A 22807-nucleotide genomic window follows, 5' to 3' on the forward strand; every position below is an offset into this window, starting at 1 on the left:
CTATCAAGCTTTCGACCAAAACACCGTGGGCCTTGTTCCCTTCGGTACACGGTGGCGGCCACACCACAAACACGGTTGGTGTGATCTCGCAAGACTTCAAGCCCCTCCGATGTACAACACTTGTGCTCGCAAGCACAGGGTGGCAAGAGGTATGCAAACCTCACTTAAACACTAGGCAAACACCTAGAGCAAGCGCATGAGCGGTGGTCTAATCAACCTAAGCACTTCGCAAAGCACTTATGCTAATCACCTAATAAAACACTAAGCACTATGTATGTGGAGATCACTAAAATGGTGTATCAACACCCTTGGTATGTTTCCTCAGCTCCACTCACCTCAAATGGCCGGTTGGGGGTTGTATTTATAAGCCCCACTGAGAAAATAGCCATTGGGGTCGAACTCCCGCAATTCTGCTACTGACCGGACGCTAAATCGTACTGACTGGATGCGTCCGGTCATCCCGACCGTTGTAGCCGCGAACCACTGATCGGATGCTGCTAGCGTCCGGTCGCCTGCCACCGGACGTGTCCGATCGCAGTTTCGCGCGCCTAGAACCTCTCTGTACTCGATCGGACGCTGCGTTCCTACGTCCGGTCGGTTGCCGCCAGCGTCCGGTCCTCGCGTCCGGTCGCCTGTCTACCGAGCCACCGATCCAGCGTCCGGTCGCGCTTCCAGCGTCCGGTCGCCTCTACGAGCTCGTTTCTTCATGATCTTGCGTACGGCTTGGTTCCTATCTTCATGCTTGGACTTTGCTTGATATCTTGGGTCTTTTCTTGTGCTCCTAAGGTCTTGCTTAAGGTGTTGATCATCGGATCATCACGTCGCCTTCGTCCAAGTCACGTCTTGCACCCTATTGAACTACAAAATAAACACTTACAAATTCATTAGTCCAATTTGGTTGTGTTGGTCATCAAACACCAAAATCCAAAGTAAATGGGCCAAGGGTCCATTTTCCTTACAATCTCCCCCTTTTTGGTGATTGATGCCAACACGACCAAAGCAAGCAAATAATAAGAGTTTGGGAGTTAAAAACTACCTACTTGCTAGGATACAATGCAAAGGGCAAGTTTATATGATACTAATTGATAGATACCAATTGAAACTTTACTTAAAAGCTTGTCTTGCCCTTGTAAATGTCCCCATATGATATTATGGATTTAAAGCCTAGCTTTCTAAAAAAATTCTCCCACTACTTAGACTAATCCATAATTCACTTTCCTCCCTTTCTCGGACCATTACCACCTGTAGACATCAACTTGATGCTTGCCTTTGGTCCTTCAAATTCTCCCCCTTTGGCATCAAACACCAAAAAGGAAGACATTAGTAGCACAAGGGAGGATCAAATTTCATGATCCTTTTTATATAGAGTGAAATGGATCACAAAATTTGACTCTCATATTATATAGAATAAGCTCTCCCTAAATATATGCATACATATGATAGAAAACAAAGCATATGCATAGTTAGCAATTTATTGTTCAAGAGAGTTTAATCTATATAATGCATGGAGAAAGCATGTAAATATGAAATGAAATCAACATGATGAAGCCAATTGAAGAATGATGCTTAACTCCGGGGACTCCAATTTCCTTACAATGAGACTACTACAAATGTGATAGTTTTCAAGAAAAATTGATATCATTTGAACAAGTGTTAGTCTCAAGGCATCCAACTTGTAGATTAAGCTCCCCCTAAATTTGTGCACACAAGTGTTGAATACTTGTGACATTTGTGCACATTGATTTAAGTATCAAAATACCACTTTGAAAGATGATATTTGGGAGAGATTATCTACAATTTGGACTTTGGCACATATTAGATAAATAATTGTAAAACAAGCTATGTGCTGTGCTTCTGAGCAATTTTAAACCATGTAGGTTTGCTCCAAGGGTTGATAATAAAACCGAGCAAACCTACCATATGATATACCTATTGAATGCATAACAAAAGATGAAAGCATGTAAATGCAAACATAGGCATAAAAGATAACTAGATGCTTTAATAGAAGATCAATTGAAAAACAAACCAATTTAAATGAATACACATTGGAAGTAATGGCATCTAGTTACCTAACATGGGAAGGGGAATTTGGGTCCATAGTATTCACTAACCTACTTGGCAATAACTTTGTCCATCATGATGCACCCCATGAAATGCACCCAAACTTTGCCAAGTCTCCAAATTCCCCGAAGACCGACGGACTTCTCACTTCCCTTTCGGGATCCAAATCTTCTTGGTGCTCTTCATGTTTGAAATGATCTCCTTTGGCACCCAAAAGCGTTTGACCCCATTGTTAGCTTGCTTGTTCACCTTGATGGCCACCACCTTGTCATTTTTCTTCTTCTTCAAGAGATAAGGTGTGGAGGCCTTCTTGTCCACCTTGTTGGTGTAGGTGTTGGAGAGCTTGCTTGTTTGCTTTTTCTCCTTCTTCTTTGCTCCTCCCCCATTCTTCACCTTGCACTCATAGGACTTGTGACCTTCCTTGTGGCACACGTAACAAACCACGGTTTGTCCTTCATCAAGCTTCTTCACTCCCTTGACGGTGTTATCTTGATGAAGTTGGGTTTGCTTCGCCTTGCCTTTCACTTGAGTCAAGTCCTTGGTGAGGCGAGCTACTTCTTGCTTGAGTTGCTCATTCTCCTTTGCAACCTCTTGTGTGCATGTATCTACAATAACTTTCTCAACATAAACTTGGTTGCACAAAGGTGAGTCTAAACATAAATCATTGCAAGAAGTAGAGGCATCCTTTTTAATAATAGAACTTTTCTTTTTAGATGCCTTGGTGGGGGTATTTTTGACGGCCTCAAGATTAGCAACTTTATTTGTTAGCTCATCACAATGTTTGCACATGATTTCCATTTTAGCAAGCAAACTTTGATAATCATTTTGTGAGCTAGCTAACTTTTCTTTTAATTTTTCATTTTTCTTTTCAAGTTGCTTATTCATTAATTGTGCATGCACTTGTTGTTGCACTAGCCTCAAGTTGCTCAATTTTAGTAGATAGTTCAACATTGAGATTTGCAAAGTTTTCATATTGTTCAAGCAAATTCTTGTATGCTTCTTGTGAACTACCTAGCTCTTCTTTTAAAGTTTTGAGCTTCTTTTGTTGACTAGTGCAAACTTTAGCTATATTTAAGATTTTGTTGCACAATTGTATTGTAAGAAGGCAAATCATCATCACTATCACTCTCACTAGAGGATGAGCTTTCGTTACCTCGTGCCATAAGGCACACACGAGAAGAGCTTGATGATGAGTGCTTGTGACCTCGCCTCTTGTGATGGTTTTCTTCTTCACTTGAAGAATCATCCCATGACCTTATTGTTGTGAGGGCTTTGTTCTTGCATGCCTTTTTCTTTGTCTTGGATGTGGGCTTGTTTGGACAAACTTCCATAAAGTGCCCCAACTCACCGCATCCATAGCATCCCCTCTCTCTTTGCTCATTTCTTTGATTAGTGAAAACGAGGTCTTGAATTTGGATGGGCACACCCTTGACATTGAGCCTTACGATCATCTTCTCCACCTTTTTGATAAGTTTGATTGATTCTTCATCAAGGTCGGAGGTGGAGGAGGAAGATTGATCATCATCACTTGAATCTTCATCATCATCATCATCCTCATCTTCTTCTTCACTTGAGGAGCTTGAGCTTGAGCTTGACTCAACTTTCTTGCCCTTCATCTTTTTCTTCTCGCTACAAGCGAGAGCTTTGCCTTTGCTTGATGAAGAAGCTTCTTCTTGACCCATCTTACGTAACATTTCAAATGCCACTAACTTGCCAATGACTATACCCGGGGTCATATTGCTCAAGTCCTCCATGTTGTGAAGGATGGTGATGATACTTGCATATTTCTTTTGTGGTAGCACGGAGATGATCTTCCTCACGATGTCTGCATCATCTAGCTTTAATAATCCTATTGAATGGAGCTCATTGATAATTAGATTCAGACGAGAATACATATCATGAACAAGCTCATCATCATTCATAGTAAAGGAATCATAGTTTTGCTTTGCTAGACAATGTTTTTGCTCACGGACATTACTTGTGCCGTCATGGAGCTCTTGGAGTTTTAACCAAATTTCATGTGCCGTATTTAAAGTGAACACTTGGTTAAACACATCCATACTAAGTGATTCAAACAAGCAATTCTTAGCTCTAGCATTGAAGTGCATTTCTTTTTCATCACTCTTTGTGGGTTTTTCGGGATTCTTGAAGGGTTTCATCCCATCACGAGTGACTCTCCATACACCCAAATCAACCGCCTCAAGATGACAAGCCATTCTAGCTTTATAGTATGGGAAGTTAGTGCCGTCAAATTGTGGAGGCCTAGCGGTATCCATCCCAACCACTCTACAATCGCGTCGGCACAATGGCGGTTAAGCCAAGGGTCCAAATATGAGCCAACCGGCTTTGATACCAATTAAAGGGACCGTGACGCCTAAGAGGGGGGGTGAATTAGGCAACTTAAAAAATCTAACTCTAAACTATGGCCTCTTTTTCAATCTCTAGCAAAACCTAAGCAAAAGATAATCTATCTAGATGTGCAACTACGGTTTTGCTAGTGTGTTGCTATCTCTACCGCAAATGATAATAATATGATCAATGTAAATGCGGAAGCTTAAAGAGCAAGGTAGAGATATGCAAACTCCCGTCGATGACTCCGGTATTTTTACCGAGGTATCGAGAAGCGCGCAAGCTTCCCCCTAGTCCTCGTTGGAGCCCCTCGCAAGGAATCCCTCGCAAGGGCCAAGCTCCTGGCCGAGTAACTCCAGTGGATAGCCTCGGGCCTTCCCCACGCGCAAGTGGGTCTCTGATGTGCCTCTCAGGCAAGCCTCTCCCGGATGCTCCCCGCCGTCTTCACTATCAAGCTTTCGGCCTAAAACGCCGCGGGCCTTGTTCCCTTCGGTACACGGTGGCGGCCACACCACAAACGCGGTTGGTGTGATCTCGCAAGACTTCAAGCCCCTCCGATGTACAACACTTGTGCTCGCAAGCATGGGGTGGCAAGAGGTATGCAAACCTCACTAAACACTAGGCAAACACCTAGAGCAAGCGCATGAGCGGTGGTCTAATCAACCTAAGCACTTCGCAAAGCACTTATGCTAATCACCTAATAAAACACTAAGCACTATGTATGTGGAGATCACTAAAATGGTGTATCAACACCCTTGGTATGTTTCCTCAGCTCCACTCACCTCAAATGGCCGGTTGGGGGTTGTATTTATAAGCCCCACTGAGAAAGTAGCCGTTGGGGTCGAACTCCCACAATTCTGCTACTGACCGGACGCTGAATCGTCCTGACCGGACGTGTCCGGTCATCCTGACCGTTGTAGCCGTGAACCACCGATCGGACGCTGCTAGCGTCCGGTCGCCTGCCACCGGACGCGTCCAGTCACAGTTTCGCGCGCCTGGAACCTCTCTATACTCGATCGAACACTGCGTTCCTGCGTCCGGTCGGTTGCCACCAGCGTCCGGTCCTCGTGTCCGGTCGCCTGTCTACCGAGCCACCGGTCCAGCATCCGGTCACGCTTCCAGCGTCTGGTCCTTGCGTCCGGTCGCCTCTATGAGCTCGTTTCTTCATGATCTTGCGTACGGCTTGGTTCCTATCTTCATGCTTGGACTTTGCTTGATATCTTGGGTCTTTTCTTGTGCTCCTAAGGTCTTGCTTAAGGTGTTGATCATCGGATCATCACGTCGCCTTCGTCCAAGTCACGTCTTGCACCCTATTGAACTACAAAATAAACACTTGCAAATTCATTAGTCCTAATTTGGTTGTGTTGGTCATCAAACACCAAAATCCAAAGTAAATGGGCCAAAGGTCCATTTTCCTTACAAAGATGAAGCTAGGACAATGGTGCTCAGGTGACAGCAATGATGACGGCGGCAGGTTTCTAAAAGCTAGGGTTTAAAGGCAAGAGCTAGGCAGCAAAGGAAAGGAAGATAAAAGGTCTTTAAATAGATTTTTCAGTAATAAAAATGGCCCACAAGGCCCGTTAAAACACAGTGTGAGAACGCAACGGTCCATTTACCGACGCAGCTAAAACGACGGAGGGCACAAATCCACACAACGATACAAACCAACGAGCAGATTTCAGACTTATCCGTCCAGCGCCACGACAGGGTTATTAGATCGCTACAAGAACAACTCGTCAAACCAAGAAGAAAGAAAGGGCTACCTCACAAGGAACAAAGGAATTCAGTTATTTAAGAAAGAACTCGATAACCTCATGAACGACAGGGATCATAGCAGAAAAGTAAAAGACAACTCAGAAGACAAGATTCGTTCCATTACAAGCGGCTTCAAAAATGGAAGATTACAAATCTTACAAGACCCAACGAACTCGGTACCATGAAAAGCAAAGTAGCAAAGAGGAACACGGACACGGCTAGGCTCTGGAATGACTACGTGTCCCAAATTGCTACTCAGAAGGACAAACCGCCATCAGCTACACTGTTTTCTTCAAAGGACGGACGCAGTGCATCCAAGGCGGAAATCGGCAGCACGGCAAGGCAACATGGAGCAGAGAAGGCCGGCGGGCATCTGTCTACCCAAGACCGATGTGATGCTAGATATGGTGTTGATCTGCACCAGACAGTCTCAAGACAGGCGACGAGGATCAACCCAAAACTGCCAGATGAAGGAACAAAGCCCACATCACAAGACTTCCTCCAACTACCGCCATGTACATCCTGGCACAATACTGTCGTGGGATTAGCCTACCTCTAATCCCTATCACAAGACTTCCTCCAACTACGACAAGACGCAAAGGAACTACAAATTATGCCCAGGGGCTGCTCTACTTCACAAACTACCATGTTCATGACCATGAAGGTTTCAACAGAATGTTCAATGGATGAAAACAAGCACTCCAGGACAGTATTTATAGATCAAAGGAGTGGCGCACATGGACTAGGAGTACCAACGAAATAAGCCTAACAAAGGACACAGTGAAAAGACAGGACTCAATAATAGATGACTCAGGAACTGAGAGGGAACAGTACTCGAAGACGGGCATATTCGGAAGAATATACCAGCACAGTACAACCCGTGAACAAAAGGCATTTACACTCAACCACCACCACACAACTATGTCTGACAACAGCAAACTATCAAATAATACGCCAAGACCTCACATCCGAGTTCTTCCTGAACAAAACAATAAGGATATACGCTCGGAGGCTGCATGCTACGAAACTACTCGGATGATGGTTTAATCCAAGACTAAAGTGCTGCTTCGAAAAGATGCCGCAAAACTACTCAGATGATGACATAACCCAACTCTCAGGAACTACTTCAGAACATAAATTTTCAAACAACATAAAGATTCAAGACCCTCCAACTTTTTGTTCCAAATAGCAAGAGGCTCGGGGGCTACACTCAGTGAGTGCACTTTTTCTTCGAAAAAAGCGCACGTCACCAAAAGACTTCCTCTCAGTGAGAAAGACTTCCTCAACGTAGACCACTTCAAGACATTACAACAAAAAGAACCCGAAACGAGCCATATTCGAGTTCTTTTTTATAAAACTTCAACGAACAAACAGAGCAACTTCAAGACAAGATCCTCCAACTCCTTGTTCCAAATAGCAAGAGGCTCGGGGGCTACAACCAGATGGATGTACTTTTTCTTCAAAAAAGCACTCACCACTCGAAGGTCCCAAGAAGTGCTACAAGGTTTCACTCCAGAAAGCACTCGGATGACGTTTGTTACTACTTATCAAGACCTGAAGGAGCAAAATGAGACTTTCAGAGCTCAACCATGAAGTGCTCGGGGGCTTGTCGATACGGGACCCACAGGATACCCCACAAAGGAGAGAGAAGATCTAGTCTAACTAGGATTCTTCCCTTGTAATCCTAGTAGTAGTACTATTTAGTAATCCTACTAGTAACTCTCATTATAAACCGACTAGAACTCTAGCCTCCTGACTATATAAAGGAGGGCAGGGTCCTGGACAAAGGAGAACAATTGTACAACACAATACTTGACAATTAATCCAGTGCAAAGGCTAACACCGACTGGATGTAGGGCTATTACTCGATCCGCGATCGAGGGCCTGAACCAGGATAAATCGACTGTCTCTTGCGTTAACCGTTGAGTTCAGCACATGCCGAAGCCCGAACATACTGCCCCGGGGACCCCCGTGGCAGGCTATCAGTGGTAAAACATCGACAGACATGTGCGTGCTGATCCATGGTGAACCAGATGGAATCTCAAGATCAACTGTGGTGGCAGCAATTTGCCATCTCATGATAGCTACCCAACTCGACTCTCAAGCGGCATGAGATGATCTGGCGGCCAACGATTCCTGTCGTACAGCAGCATGGCCTCACATGTTGTAATGGCGGGGGCATTAGATCCAACTCCATGGACCTTGGTCAAGACCAGAACAGACAAGGCGACATGCAATGAAGCAAGGAACTAAACTCAATCCACACCACGAAGTCAAAGACGAATCTATCTATGTGCATCCATAGTCGACGAACTCATGTGGATCGACCACTCAAGGCAAAGTTCAATATTAGATCGCTCTATGCAGTCATCGCATGGCAACATGCATTTTCATGAACTATCTACAAGACATGCAAGCTACTCATGCATGTGTGCATGTGTAATCAAGAAGCAAGTAGTCCAAGGCTACATGTTATCCATCGTGCAATGCGAGATGATGTCAGATCCGTGCAAGCCGATTAAAGTCAGGATATTGAGGTTTTGCATGAACAAAGACATAGCATGCACGTGGATTGACTCCGTCAGCCCACCTCATGTCTCCACATGCTTCTTCGGCTCTAGCTTTCAATAGCAAGACCAAAGCACCACATGTAAACAAACAGGCGGATGCACTCAGACACGAAGCGAGCCGACTGGTGAACCATAGTCACACCGCATGAGAGTCGTCTGAGCCGTCAAGCGAGCCTTTCGAATCACATTCATCTACTCAGCCATCATGACTCATTGGCTCCTCTACTCCGCTCGGCCATCTATCAAAGCGCCATAGGGACAATGTTGCCCGGACTACTTACTTCGACCAACTGCCGCGTCGCAATGATGATCGCCATGAAGAACGGCGTCATGACAACCACGACCGCCGCCATACGATAGTTCGGAAAGCTCAAGGGCTAGGCAATTTCATCAACGCCGACCAGATAACGCCATACGCCGCTGACCAGACTTTCTGTCTAAAGCTAAGTCATGCTTTAATATTTTTCTAAATATTCTCTAACCTTCATATATGTCCATGATGTTTTCTCAGAGCTGTTTTCTCCATGTTTGTTCACTAAATAATTTTCTTTCATGTATATCATCTTAAAGATGACATGCAACTAAGTCTAAGGTGAACCCCCGAACAGTCATGTTGACGCTCGGATGTCCCTAGAGACGGTCCTATCTCTGGCTCCTCCCTACACGTGCATGAGTGTCTGCCCTCTATGTTATGGGTGGTCGGCACCGGATCCTTAGCGACGCTTTGTTCTTCTACATGCCCACAGGCTCTGCGCTCCGTGTTATGGTTAATGAGCTAGCTAGGGCTAGAGACTCACCTACACACTAACTGGTCAGGCGGTTTATATTAAATATAAATACATCTTCAGAATAACACTAAGTGTTCACACCAACTGATCGCCGAGCTACATACGCTATTTCATCCCCATTGTTGATTCTTCTCTAGAGTTCATATATTTTTACATCATGTACTACCCATTCTACATATTTGTATTGCTGGATCATCGTCCAGGTGATCGGACCACCTGGTGCTCAGACTTCTCCACCGATCAACTGGTCGGACCGCTAGGTTCATGGACTTTGTCGCCGACTAGTTGATCGGACTGTTCGTCGGTCGCTTCTACTCAATGCTCACTTTGTCGCCGACTAGTTGACTAGACTGTTCGGTGCTCGGACATCACCAGCTATGCTGGGGACTCCTCAGTGCTCAGACATCGCTAGCTATGCTGGGGACTCCTCGGTGCTTGGATATCACCAGCTATGTCGGGGACTCCTCGATGCTCAGACATCGCCAGCTACACCGGGGACTCCTCGGTGCTTGAACTTTGTTAGCTACGTCGGGGACTCCTCGGTGCTCGGACATCGCTAGCTACGTCGGGGACTCCTCGGTGCTCAGACATCGCCAGCTATGCTAGGGACTCCTGAGTGTTCGGATTCTTTGTGCAAGCATCACCCGCTAAGCTGAGGACTCCCTTGGTGGTTAGATCTTGCTATGTCTCATCGGTGTGCTATCAAGCTGCTCCATGCTATTCAGATCAGGGTGCTGATCTTGGCCAGCACATCTGGGGTCTTGATACGCACATGTTAGATGACCCCGGCAAGCTTTCAGACTTCTTTTCTTTGACCCTGCTACAAGATTCATTCTTCATCTTCTAGTAGGCTTGGGGACTAAGTGGCTACACTTCACCTGGCGGTGAATGTAGTGCTTATTTCTTGATTTACACTCCTTATTGATGGAGTTTAAGTGGCTACACTTCTCCTAAGTGGAAGAATTTTCAAATTTTATCTTGAGCCCCTTACATCCTTCTAGCAAGCCTTACTTGGCTAAGTCCGAGGTCTCCTCACCAGTTAAACTGGTCAGCATTGACTTTTACCACCCAGGTCACCAGTTAAACTAGTCGGTTTCGACTTCCACTACTTAGATCACCAGTTAAACTGATCAGCTTCACGTCAAAGTGCTCAAACTTGTTCAAGACAGCGTTGCTCAAAGGATACAAGGCGCTCAGGAACAAGCTGTGGGGGATATGACCCCCAGAATCCACAAGATAAGACATGGGCTGCACCATCAGAGGTGGCCCAGCCCACAAGATCAAGGCATGCACGACACTGGTCGATGTGCATCGCAAGATATTATATAGTACCAAATAGGATACTTTCCTTTTAACACTACCCCTCCAGAGAATATAAGGAGAGGTAGGGGTCCCCTAGACGACATCGATATACATCTCAATGCAATACATCAGAACATAGGATGTAGGTATTATGTCATATTGATGGCTGAACCTATCTAAATCTTATGTCTTGGTGCTTGTATTACCATCTAGTTCGTATCAAGCGCACCCCCACCGATTCATCTACTACCGTGGGTATATCCCTCGATAGACTACCGACCAAATTTCGTCGACAACGACTGTGAGTCTTCACCCACCCACGATGATCACGCACCATCTCCCAACAGAGATCACTCCCCTCCTCATCCCTTGCCATCACCCCTGAGAAGACAGAGGTCTCCTTCTATTCCTCCTCGTTCGACTCCATCTTCATCAGCCCTGAGAAAAGAGAAGACTCCTCCTCCTCCTCCTCCTCCATATTCATCAGCCCTAGGAAAATAGAATTCTCATCATCCTCCTCCTCCTCCTCCACCTCAGCCCAAAACAAGATCAAAGGCATCCTCGTAGTCGTAGAAAAGGTCCTTGGATTCGTTCGCTAATGCTCCCAAAGTGGACCAACAAAAAAGAAAAAGGTCATTCAGTGGTAGCGTTACAAACTTGATTGAAGAAAAATTTACAGCACACATCTCGAAGGAAGATTGTGTTAGTTTCTTCAATCTCTGTGCCTCACTGCCTCCGTGTTTGTTGAAGTCCGAATTCAAAAGGCAAACATAGAATCAGTACGCTACAATAAGAGCTGATAAAATACACAATGAAGATTTAAGGAAGATACAGAAGTACGTCGAAGACAACCCTGAATTAACCATGGAAGAGGCCGCGAACATCTATTATGATGTACAAGGGACGGGAACAACGGCAATGAAGTATGAAAGGGGCAATCTTTTGGTTCCCGATGATGAGTATAAAAATTTGACAACATATATGCGCCAGTTGCATGAATATTATATGGCTCAAGCAACAGAGATGGAGGACTTTGGTTTTGAGGTTATGATCCGTTTGCCACATGGTTTTCATTATCCTGAAGAAGAGAAGTTCGATGTTGAGTGGGAGTGCTTGTTCCAGCTATAACAGAAATGCTCTCTCGATTCACAAATGTTGACATTGTGGACTATGTAAGTACCCTACATGCATGATATTATAATTAACTACTCTCTTGAGATACAAATTATTAACTTTTGAGCAATTCCCATGATTTTATGTAGGTGTATAGCAAAATTTTGCATACTAAAAAGCAAATGGGATAACATAGGCTTCTTGGACCCCTTGCGAGTCAATGAGAAGACATGTTTAGGCCTCCATGGATATGACGTGGAAGACCTAAAAGAGAGATTGATTGTTGTTTTCGATGAATTCAAGATGAAGAACAAAACCCGCATACTTCTAGCCTACAACTACGAGTATGTGTTCTCGGCTTTTAATTTTATGCTTCTTTTTTCGTTAAGATCATTCGATAATTAGGATTCTATGATTGCAGCAACCATTTAGTCTTCATTTGTGTCAATCTTGCAAAAAATCTGATCGAGGTGTGGGACTCAAAGAAAAAACCATTTCATCATTTGGATGCACTGGTGGTAGTGCTGAATTAGTAAGTGATCCTAATAACATATTATTTTCTAGTCACACATACCGCTTTCTAATGTTTCTTCTTTTAATGTTGCACAGTGTCCGAAGAAGATATATCGGTGGGGCATAGGTCCCATTCAAGGTTGTTGAAATGGAGGGGAAGTACCTAAAACAGCCAGTGGGAAACAATGAATGCGAGTTTTATGTAATGTGGGCAATGCTTCGCTACATCGGCAGGAAATCGGAAGAAGCAGATAAGTTGGTGTGTATAATCCCCATTTCATTTATGTCTGTTAATAATTCAACAAAATGATTTACTGATTCCTCTTTGGATATCATCTTTTTTGAACGACAGTGCAAGAAATATAACCATGAAAGGCTGTTAGACATGGAGATCGTCGCACTGCAATCGGAGCTGGCAAAATTCATCTTAGCCGAGGTATTGGAAAAAGATGGAGTATTTTCCATTGCACAATCCATGAAGTTCAAGGACCAGTATGGCCCAGAGCGGCTCGCTAGATTATTGTAAGAAGTCCGAGAAGCATGCTTCATCTTATTGAATAATTTCTTTTTTATTTTGAGGGATCGAGATCTTGATAAGAACATTTGAACTGTAACCGTAATATTTGTAATGTTTAATATTGATGGACCTATCGTCTACATAGCGTATATAAAGAGAAACCCAATTCCATGAAAAATATAAATTAAAATAAATTATAAAACAATAAAATACGAACAGGCCATCACTACCGGTTAGCAACAAACTGGCAGTGTTGTCGTAACCATCACTGCCGGTTATCAACAAACCAGCAATGTTGTCGTAACCATCACTGCCGGTTAGCAACAAACCGACAGTGTTGGCTTGCTCAACACTGCCGACTTGAGCCATGAACCGATAGTGTTGGCTTGCTCAACACTGCTGACTTGAACCATGAACCGACAGTGTAGGCTTGCTCAACACTGCTGGCTTGAGCCAAGAACCGACACTCTTGAAGCAACCATCACTGTCGGTTGGGACTACAAACCAGCAGTGTTGTTCAACTAGACACTGCTGGGTGGAGCCAGAAACCGACACTATTGCCTATAGATTAGTGTTGGATTTTAAGAACCAGCAGTTATGTCAACCCCCCATCACTACTGGTATGCCACTATCGGTTCAAAATCCAGCAGTGAAGGGGGGTTTTTGAACCGATAGTGATGTCCAGATCTAGGGTAGTGTATAGCTCGGTGCAGGTGCTAGAAGATGACATTGGTGGTGTCGATGTAGTCAAGGGTGTTGGGGTGGCGAGCTCGATTCTCCCTATTCAAGATGTTGCGGGGCAGAGGCGGCGCTGCTTCTCGTGTTGCCCACTAGATTGGTGGAGGTGCGGGTAGGGCACGGAAGGTAGCCAGAGCATGTCATGGCTGAATGATGGTGAAGGTGATGGGGTGGCCATTGCAGAAGTACTAGAGCTCCATGGTGGAGAAGTCACATGTCAGGTGGCCAAGGCTAGCCAACCATGGTGTGCCGAGGATGATGTTGACATCATTGCCGATGTTGAGGAGGTAGGCATTGATGCGGAGTGGCACACCAAAAGCTACTCCCCAGCAGGGGACCTCGTTGCCGCTGTCGATGGGGATGGTGGTGTCGATGTGCTACTCAAAGAGACCAATGAGGTGGGCAATGTTGATGTCGATGATGTTGTGCATGGCGCCTGTGTCGACCAAGATGTGGATGCTAGTGCCGGGCACCACACCTGTCAGGTACATGAGGGGACAGCCTTGCACCGGGGACTGATCGGTCCCGATCATCATGAGAAAGCTATTGTCGATGTCGTCGTTGTTGTAGTCATAGCCGTTGACGCCCGTAATGTCGAAGAGGTTTTTGCACTTGTGGCCACAGGTGAAGGGTTCATTGTAGTTGAAGCAGAGCCCCGATCGGCGACGTTCCACCATCTCCTCGGCGGTGAGGTGCTTGAACAGTCATGGGGAAGCTGCTAATGAGGCGCCTGAAGTGGGTGTCGTGGTCGGTGGCTTCAAGGAGGGCACCTTCAGGGGCAAGGCCCATGGTGCCGTCTTTGTGGTTGGCGTCTTGTTGGCATCAGAGATCATCGCGAGTCGTTGTTCGTATGCCCTAGCAAGGGACATGGCCATCTCCATGTCCTATGGGTTCTGGAGCTCGACATCCATCTTCAATGGTTTAGGGAGGCCGGCGGTGTAGATGTTCACTTGATGTTGTTCGTCGAGGGGCCCAGTGCGAGCCATGTGCGCTAGGAAGCGCTCGGTATAGTCATCGACGATGCCGGTATAGTCATCGACGATGCCGGTCTTACGCAGAGAGGCGAGCACGCCTAGGGGGTTACGCCATGTCGGGAGGGCAAAGCACTTGTTGACGCACCAGGCAAAGTATGCCCAGTCTGTCACCACCTTGTCTTTGCTTGAGGCGCATGTACCACTGTTGTGCGCCAGCTATCAGATGGTAAGATGCATACCGGACTTGTTCCGTCTCTGGGGTCTTTTGGCCCTTGAAGAACTGCTCACAGCGATTGATCCACGGCAATGGATCCTCCTTGCTGTCGTACATGGGGGAAGTTGAGCTTGTGGATGCACGGCGTCAGGATGGGGAAGGAGCCTTGTGGTGTTCCTGGGTATGGGTACGATGGACGTAGATTCATCTTGGGGCCTCCGGTGTGTTGAGGTCATTGAAGAGCTTGCCCTCCAGGTCATCGACAATCTCAGGGATTCTGGATGACTGTGCTGACTCTTTTTGCTGCTTGAGGAAGGCTCGGCCGACGTCTTAAATGGCTTTCTTGGCATCGACCTCTAGCTTGGTGGCGATGGCTTTGCACTCACGTTCGGCGTAGGCAGCAGCAGCGGCGGCCTCCTCAGGGCCACCACGTTGCTCGATCGTCATCAAGCAGTCGTTGATGGAGGTGAATTAGCTCTTGATGTTGACGAACTGCGTGTGAAGATCAACCATGAGTTTGTCGAATGCAGCCTTGAAGTCATTGTTGTTGCCGTTGGCACCCATGGCAGCGACGTGGGAGAGACCTGACTCCGAGATACCAGGTGTAAGAGCCCTCCTAGGGGAGGGGGTGTCGGCTATGGTGAGGAGGGGCTACTAAGGCTGGCGGCATGGGAGAGGGCGATGGCGCAGGGAGAGGGGCGGCTGGCGCAGAGGAAGAGAGAGAGAGAGAGATAGAAAGGAGCAATCACTATTCTATTGCTTGATTCGATTGATTGCATCCTCCTTGTATTTATATAGTCCCTATTGGACTTGTATCCCAAGCAACTATGAGAGATCCTTATAGATTGGATTCTATCTTCCATAACTAACCAAACTCTAATATGGTAAACTAACCAAACTCTAATACGGTAACTCCTTCTAGAAGATGACGGTGACGAGGGCGAGGGCGCCCCTCCCTGGCGGGCGCAGCCCCTCTAGGGCGCGCTAGAACCGCCCAGCGCCCCTCCTTGGGCCTCACTCGGCCCGAGAGGGAAGGAGAGAGAAGAGAAGTTGAATGTTGAGGTGGAGAAGAGAGTGAATGAGTGAGAAGAGAAGCGGGTTGTATGTTTACATGCAGTTTATGCACAAAGAAAAAAAAATTATGAGATAGAAAAGTGGATCCCAATAGCTTTGTGATGCCCTGCCGCTGGCTGCCAGGCATATATGCTATGATACGATATACCACCATGGTCCATGGTTACCGTACCAATTGGAGAGGAGAGGAGAGGAGAGGAGAGGAGAAGGATGAGGGAGAAGACGAAAGCCAGAAGCTTTGCATGCTGGACGGAAGCCATGGATGCTGCTGCTGCTCGAGCTGGACTTGAGCTTAAGACCGATTACTGATGTCTTGTGCTGGGGTTAACGATACCACGGAAAGCTTAGACAAGTATTATAAGCTCTCTCTCTCTCTCCCTCCCCCCTCTCTCTCTCTCTCTCTATATATATATATATATATATATATATAGACACACACACACTCTCTCTCTCTCCAGTAGATTAGAAAGGGTTTAAAGCTGTGCCGTGTTTAAGACTGCCTAACATCTCCGGCAGTTTGAGTCCAACTAATTGTCGTCTGTCCTTTACTTTCTTCGTTCTTTGGTTTTGCTTTTTAGACATAACTAGCAAATATATCCGTGCATTGCAACAAGAGAGAAAAAGCTATTAAACATTCATAAAAAAGGCTATCAAACATTCATAGAAAATAAGGGCCAAGATAATACATCAATAACTCCATTGTGTTTTTCTTATTTTATTAAGAAAGAGGTCGAGTGCTCAAGTATCACAATATTTATTTATTAATTATTAGTTTTAATATTTATAGTGAAAATAAGAAAAACGGTAAATAGAAATGGAAAAAGAATGTAACTTCTTGCTCCGAACTTTGATTTCGATGATCTTGGACTTTTCGAAAAGTTTATTCAAAGGGCTACACAACCCACTTGAATATTTAATCCAAAACACAAAGGAACAACACAGAATTTAAAACCAAGGACCATCCCACAGTTATGTGCACACCAAAAAACTTTTTTCAAAAGCATGCCAACTTCAAATGATCTCCCACGGGATGATCACACCTTTAACTCTTTAAGACTTAATTAGTTAGCATTTTCAAACCATTTTTCAAAGGTTTTTCTCTCAACTTTTAATCGCCACTCGATCTTAGCAATGCATGCAAAGTTAGATTGCTCAAGTGGCACTAGATGACCGATATGCAAATAAGTTGTAACATCCTAGATGTTAAAAAACAATTAAAAACTTGATCATGAGCATCATCAAGCATAAACATCAAGCATTGAGTTATAAATGCATTCCATGTTTCAAGTATTGCATTTTATGTTTCATTATACCATGTCTATGTTGCATATAAGATGTTTCATATTGTTGCCTTATGGTGTTTCATACGTTGCATATGTGATGTTTCACATGTTGCATGAAATGATGTCTATAATAGAGATTAAGAAACTTGGTGAACTTATATATGTGAATTTGCTTAAATAATTAAAATTTGGTCAAAGTAAACTTTATGGTTCAAAGTATGCTTTATAATATGGGACCAAACATTGATGATGTTTCTAAATCAAATATGTTTAAATTTGATCCCAAAGATTGAATTTAAGGTTGAAATTTCATACTCAAGTCAATTTCTGTCTAAGTCCCTGATATCAGTTTTAAAGTTCAAACTTTGGTGAATTATTAAATGAAATTTCATAAATAAAATTTGTTCAAACTTTATTCCATTGCTTGGTATGATACATGATCTGTGTTACTATGTAATTGGTTGTTAAACTTGATAGATGCTTAGCCTTTAATTATTTACCCAAAAATGTTTGATTAAAATAGCTTTCAAAACCTAAAACTAATTTTAGTTTCACTAAACCTCTGTTCATCGTTCAAAATCTCAAAATTCTTTGATCTTTTGATCTAAAGCCTTAAAGCAATGTTGAAGATCATGGATCAGAGAGCAAGTTTTATTAAGGTAGTTTTTCAAGTTGTTTTGCAAAACTGTGAGACCAGGAGAGGGGAACATGGCGGGTTCAGTCTGTTGGATTGGAGCAGAGCTCCATCGCCGGCAGCAGGCTGCCTGCTTGTCACCAACAGCCACCACCCCCGTTACCTGCCTTAGCGCATGCAGGACACGTAGCTTAAGGTATTCATGATAGCTTTAACTTATAAAGGGTAGCTATGCTAAATAATGATTTATGTTGCACGAAGTGTTTGTTTACCTAAGCTTGATGTGCCTTGCTATCTAGCATGATAAGTTTATGTAATGTTTAGTTAACTAGTTAGTCTTCTAGTGCTTAAATCATATAAGGTAATAGTGCCCTTATTTGCTAGACTTTTAAAATGTAATATGTGTGCTTTCTTAGTAAGCATGAATGACTTGATAATCAATAATTAGAATACCTTGCGAAGTATAACCCAAGTTGTACCACGAAGGAAAGTTGTATTCAACTTTCTTAGATTAGTTTAAGTTCTATTTTGCACTTGAGTGTCTCTCATCATGCGTCATGGCATGTAGTCCATCATGTTAAACAAAGCATCATTTCTTACGTGTAGTACATACGAGAGTGAAAAGACTCGTGTTGATCAAGTTTTGAAGAAGGTCCATCCATCAGTGGTGTTGGTGCCAAGTCTGACCCCTATGATGTTCTAGGAAATCTAACCTTCTCTGCAACGCAGGCAAGCCCCAGTGCATACCACCCTTCTATAGTATTTATAAATCTTTATCACACTTTACGTCTTGTGAAATGTGCATTAAGTAATTAGGAGTTGGTTGAATACCGTTGCTGCATGATTACCCTGATGATACAGGTAACTTAGTTCTACCCTGCTAGTAACTATAGGTCGATACCTTTTATGCTTAGTAATGCTTAGATTCTGATAGAAGTCGAATGATGGTTTCATCATTCACGGGAATAGGCTTTACCTTGTTCTTATTGGCTTTGTTTCTAGACCGTGAGAATACCATGATGGTAATAATGATTAAATCAAGACTAGGCAGGACACGATGTTAAGGTAAGTATGAGCAGACACGTTTGCCTGGCCGTGCTCGTCCCGCCTATGTCGATTAAGGACCGTACCGTTGTAGGCCACCGAGTGGTCGAGACCTTGTAGTACTAGCCACATGCTCTAGTAAGCCTGATACCTTAGCTATTCTATTATGGGAAAAGACAACTGCGCACCAAGAGTGTGGAGATGGTGAGAGTAGCATGTACACATCCTGTGTATCCACTAGGAGTGGCGCCGGGAGGTGGAGTACTGTGCTCTCAGGTAGTGCAGACTAGTTCATGTTTTGGAGGATCCGAGTGAGGGTTGATATATGTAGGTTCAGGTTCAGACCTAGACCTGCATATGTTGTGTGGTAAGGAAACCCCAACAGGGCCTAATCGAATTGAATCGTCGTGCTCCTTGGTGATGGAGACTCAATCCTCTAACCTACATCATAGTTAATCAATGAAACATGGTTACTTGTGGAAATGAGATGAGAAGAGATGGGATGATTAATAAAGTGCTTGAGCTAGAATAGGTGCTAAGTGGATACTGATAATGACTTAATACATAGCTAAAAGATTAAAAGTAAGGACCCACTTGTAGTGAGCTTTTCTGCAAAAGTAATTCTTGCTTCAAACTTTCCTTTAATCCAGCATGCCCTTGGAGTCTTTTCTTTTAGTCAGGTAAGACTTGTTGAGTACCCTCAAGTACTCAGGTTTGTCAATCCCTGTTGCAGGTTATGACTTTTGCTGCTAATTGAGGTCATGTCGCTGGGCTCGACATGATCTAGCCACCTCTTCTATCTTAGGTGCTTCACCTAAGTTGCTTTCGTAGTTGTTGACGGTAGTTAACAACCAACTTAAACCATCAATTAAACATGAATAAGGGCATAAATATAATCACCAATAAAGGTTTAGGGGTTTAAACTAATAAATTCCATAAGTTTTGGTAAATCTATGTTTCTAGCAGGGTTTAAACAGAAAACCGCCAAGGAGGACCTAATCGTCAAAGGAAAATATGGAGTTCCGCCATGGTACCTATGTGGGAAGACTCAAGAAGGGTCCAGAAGCCGAGGCCACCCCCTGACAGGTGGGGCCACCTAGCCTACAGGTGAGGCCGCTCGGCCCCCCTGGTCCCACCTATCAGCTAGCTTCATATGGCAGTCTCTCACCGCCATTGAGGATGCATCTAAGCCATTGCTTAAGTTGGTTTGATCCAAGAGCTCATATTGGACCCTTAGGGCTATATAATCTAGCCCCTGCCTCCCCCAGGAATCATAAGTCATCAAGTCCTTTGAGAAGACAGAAACCATAATCTCCTCAGAGCTCCTCCTTCTCCATAGCATAGCTAGTTAGGATAGATCTAGAGGGAGACAAGCAGGACTTTGCATGGATACCTAATCATGTCAAGAGTGTGTTTCGGTATAAACTTTGTACCCCTCTCTCTTTTGTTTCTCTATTATTTTTATATGCTAGTTACCATTGTTATGACAATCTTAATATTCATCTTATTAATGTTCTTTATTATGATGTTCATTGTCTACTTTGATTATATGCTTAGTATAGCTAGTTTATCATTATGTTTATGCATAAGTTCATATAGCGTTCACTCCAAGGTACCATGGGTGGGTGGTCGATATTGTGTAAGCGTGGCGCTTATATGTTGTTTACCTACGGATACACCCTATATTTAGGGTCATGTGGTAGATCGTGGATGTGACACTCCTGTTGAGTCCTTTGTAGTCCACTCCCCGAATATAGGCGCACGTAGGGTCCGATTACGAAGGTAGAACGAGCTCTGCCCTCAATCTTCCTTAGTAATATCCCTTCTATGTAGATATGATGATGACCTTAGCCATGATTACTAGGCGTAATTGCACTAATCAAATATATGCTTTGACTTGTAATTAAGAATGACTTAAGGAATTATTCCTCTAATATTCTACCTGACCATGCTAATGCCATAGAAAGGAGTGCTCTGGGTAACTTATCATTATCATTACTTATCATATATACATATCTTATCTTATGACTTATCCCTGTTGTGAGTAGAGTATTTGTTATGGTTTACTTTCCTTCAATAATATAATTTATCAATACATGTCCATGCTAGACCTTCCCAGTGGTAAAAATATAAATAACGATACCTGAAATACTCTCAGGTAAAATACAACAAGGGTATATTATTTGTGCGCTTGCAGATACTCTTTATTCATAGATTTATATAGTCACATACTTTAATAAAGATCTATTAGTGTTATTCTAGTAGTAATACTATGTAGTACCAACATATTCTCGGGCATCATCACTAGGGATGACAACCTAGTAAAGTTAGGAGATATAGGTTTATAATAGGTGGCTAAGTACTTCAACCAAGTGACACGTTAATAAATACCAATAAGCATTTCTGGGCAGTTGCTAGGGGTTAGGGTTTAAATTTCGTTCTTAGTAGCAACGCTAAGAAATGTCAATAAACATTTTTGGCGCCATTGCCGGGGAAGGTAACTAGCAAAGGAAGTATTGATAAACTTATACTTATTGATGTGATCGAGGAAAACCATTAACCTCTGCTCTAACAAGCTTACCCTTGTTTTGTCTACTTGTTTATCTTATGTAGGGTAATGTATGACCGGTTTTGACCTTTCGACAAATTACGTTGAAGATCCAGAAGCTTTAATCAGGAGAACCAGAGCAAAACTCAAGAAAGTCTCAGCTTTAAAATTGGAAGACAACCAAATAAGGCGAAGCTTAACACCCGAATTTAAAGCCATGGCAATAGGACTCTCCATGAATTCACTGCTCCAACCTACTGGCCATACATCCGTACTGGACCGACATGTCAATGTCGGAGACAATGGATTCGAGCTCAAGCCAGGCTCTCATCAATATGGTGCAAGCTAAGCCAATTTTGTGGAAAGGCACATGAAGATGCAAGTGCACATCTCCAACACTTTCTAGAGATCTACAACACCTTCACCATCAAGGGAGTAACCAAGGATGCCATACTACTTTGCCTCTTCCCATTTTCATTTTTGGGGAAGGCAAAGCAGTGGTTCTACGCCAACAAAGATAGAAACACTACATGGGATAACTACTCCACTGCCTTCCTAGCAAAGTTCTTTCCCACAGGCAAGACTAATGCTCTGCGTGGGAGAATTTCAAGTTTTCAGCAACAACATGATGAATCTGTCCCTAAGGCATGGGAATGCTTTCAAGACTATATATTAGAATGTCCTCATCATGAGATGGAGAATTGGCTACTCATGCAGACGTTCTACCATGGGTTGACCAATAGTACTCGTGAGACCATGGATGCTGCTGCTGGAGGTGCATTCTTGCTCACTTACACTTCTAGTTGCGACCACTCTTGATGGAGAAGATGCCTCCAACCAGGGCTGGAACTAAGAACATGTTCAGACCTGCAAGAGAGGTGGAGGTATGCATCAACTTAATGAGGTAGACATGCTATCTGCCAAGATGCACCTACTCATGAAGAAGCTCCAAGACCGAGCTAATGAAAAGCAAGAAGTCATGCACATTCATGATTCATGCATGATCGTGTGAAGTATATGGCAACACTAGGCATTTCAGGGAATAAGCTGTCCTGAAACCCTAAGAGGATATGAACTTTGCTCAACAACAACTACTTACTCTCGTCCTCAACAGAATCAAGGATGAAACCAGCAATAGAGGCCAAACTACCAAGGTAACTATCAAGGTAATAATTATAATAACTTCAATCAACCACCCTTGAGAGAATTAATTGCTTGGTCAATCTAGACTTATGGAAGGATTATCTAAGAAGGTAGCTTCCAATGATAAAATTCTAGAGAACATAAATAATAGAATGGATAGCTTTGCTTCTTGCCATTAAGAACCAGC

The 22807-nt window shown here is 43.8% G+C and overlaps 1 non-coding gene across 1 annotated transcript; it reads right to left on the reverse strand.

The window, feature by feature from the left end:
• Window positions 1-22063: 22063 nt before the first annotated feature.
• Window positions 22064-22172, reverse strand: LOC136519206 (small nucleolar RNA R71). Its single transcript, XR_010774766.1, has one exon. It is a non-coding gene; the product is annotated as a small nucleolar RNA R71 (small nucleolar RNA).
• Window positions 22173-22807: the final 635 nt, after the last annotated feature.

Source organism: Miscanthus floridulus, chromosome 17 (assembly GCF_019320115.1).
Source record: "Miscanthus floridulus cultivar M001 chromosome 17, ASM1932011v1, whole genome shotgun sequence".
NCBI lineage: Eukaryota > Viridiplantae > Streptophyta > Magnoliopsida > Poales > Poaceae > Miscanthus > Miscanthus floridulus.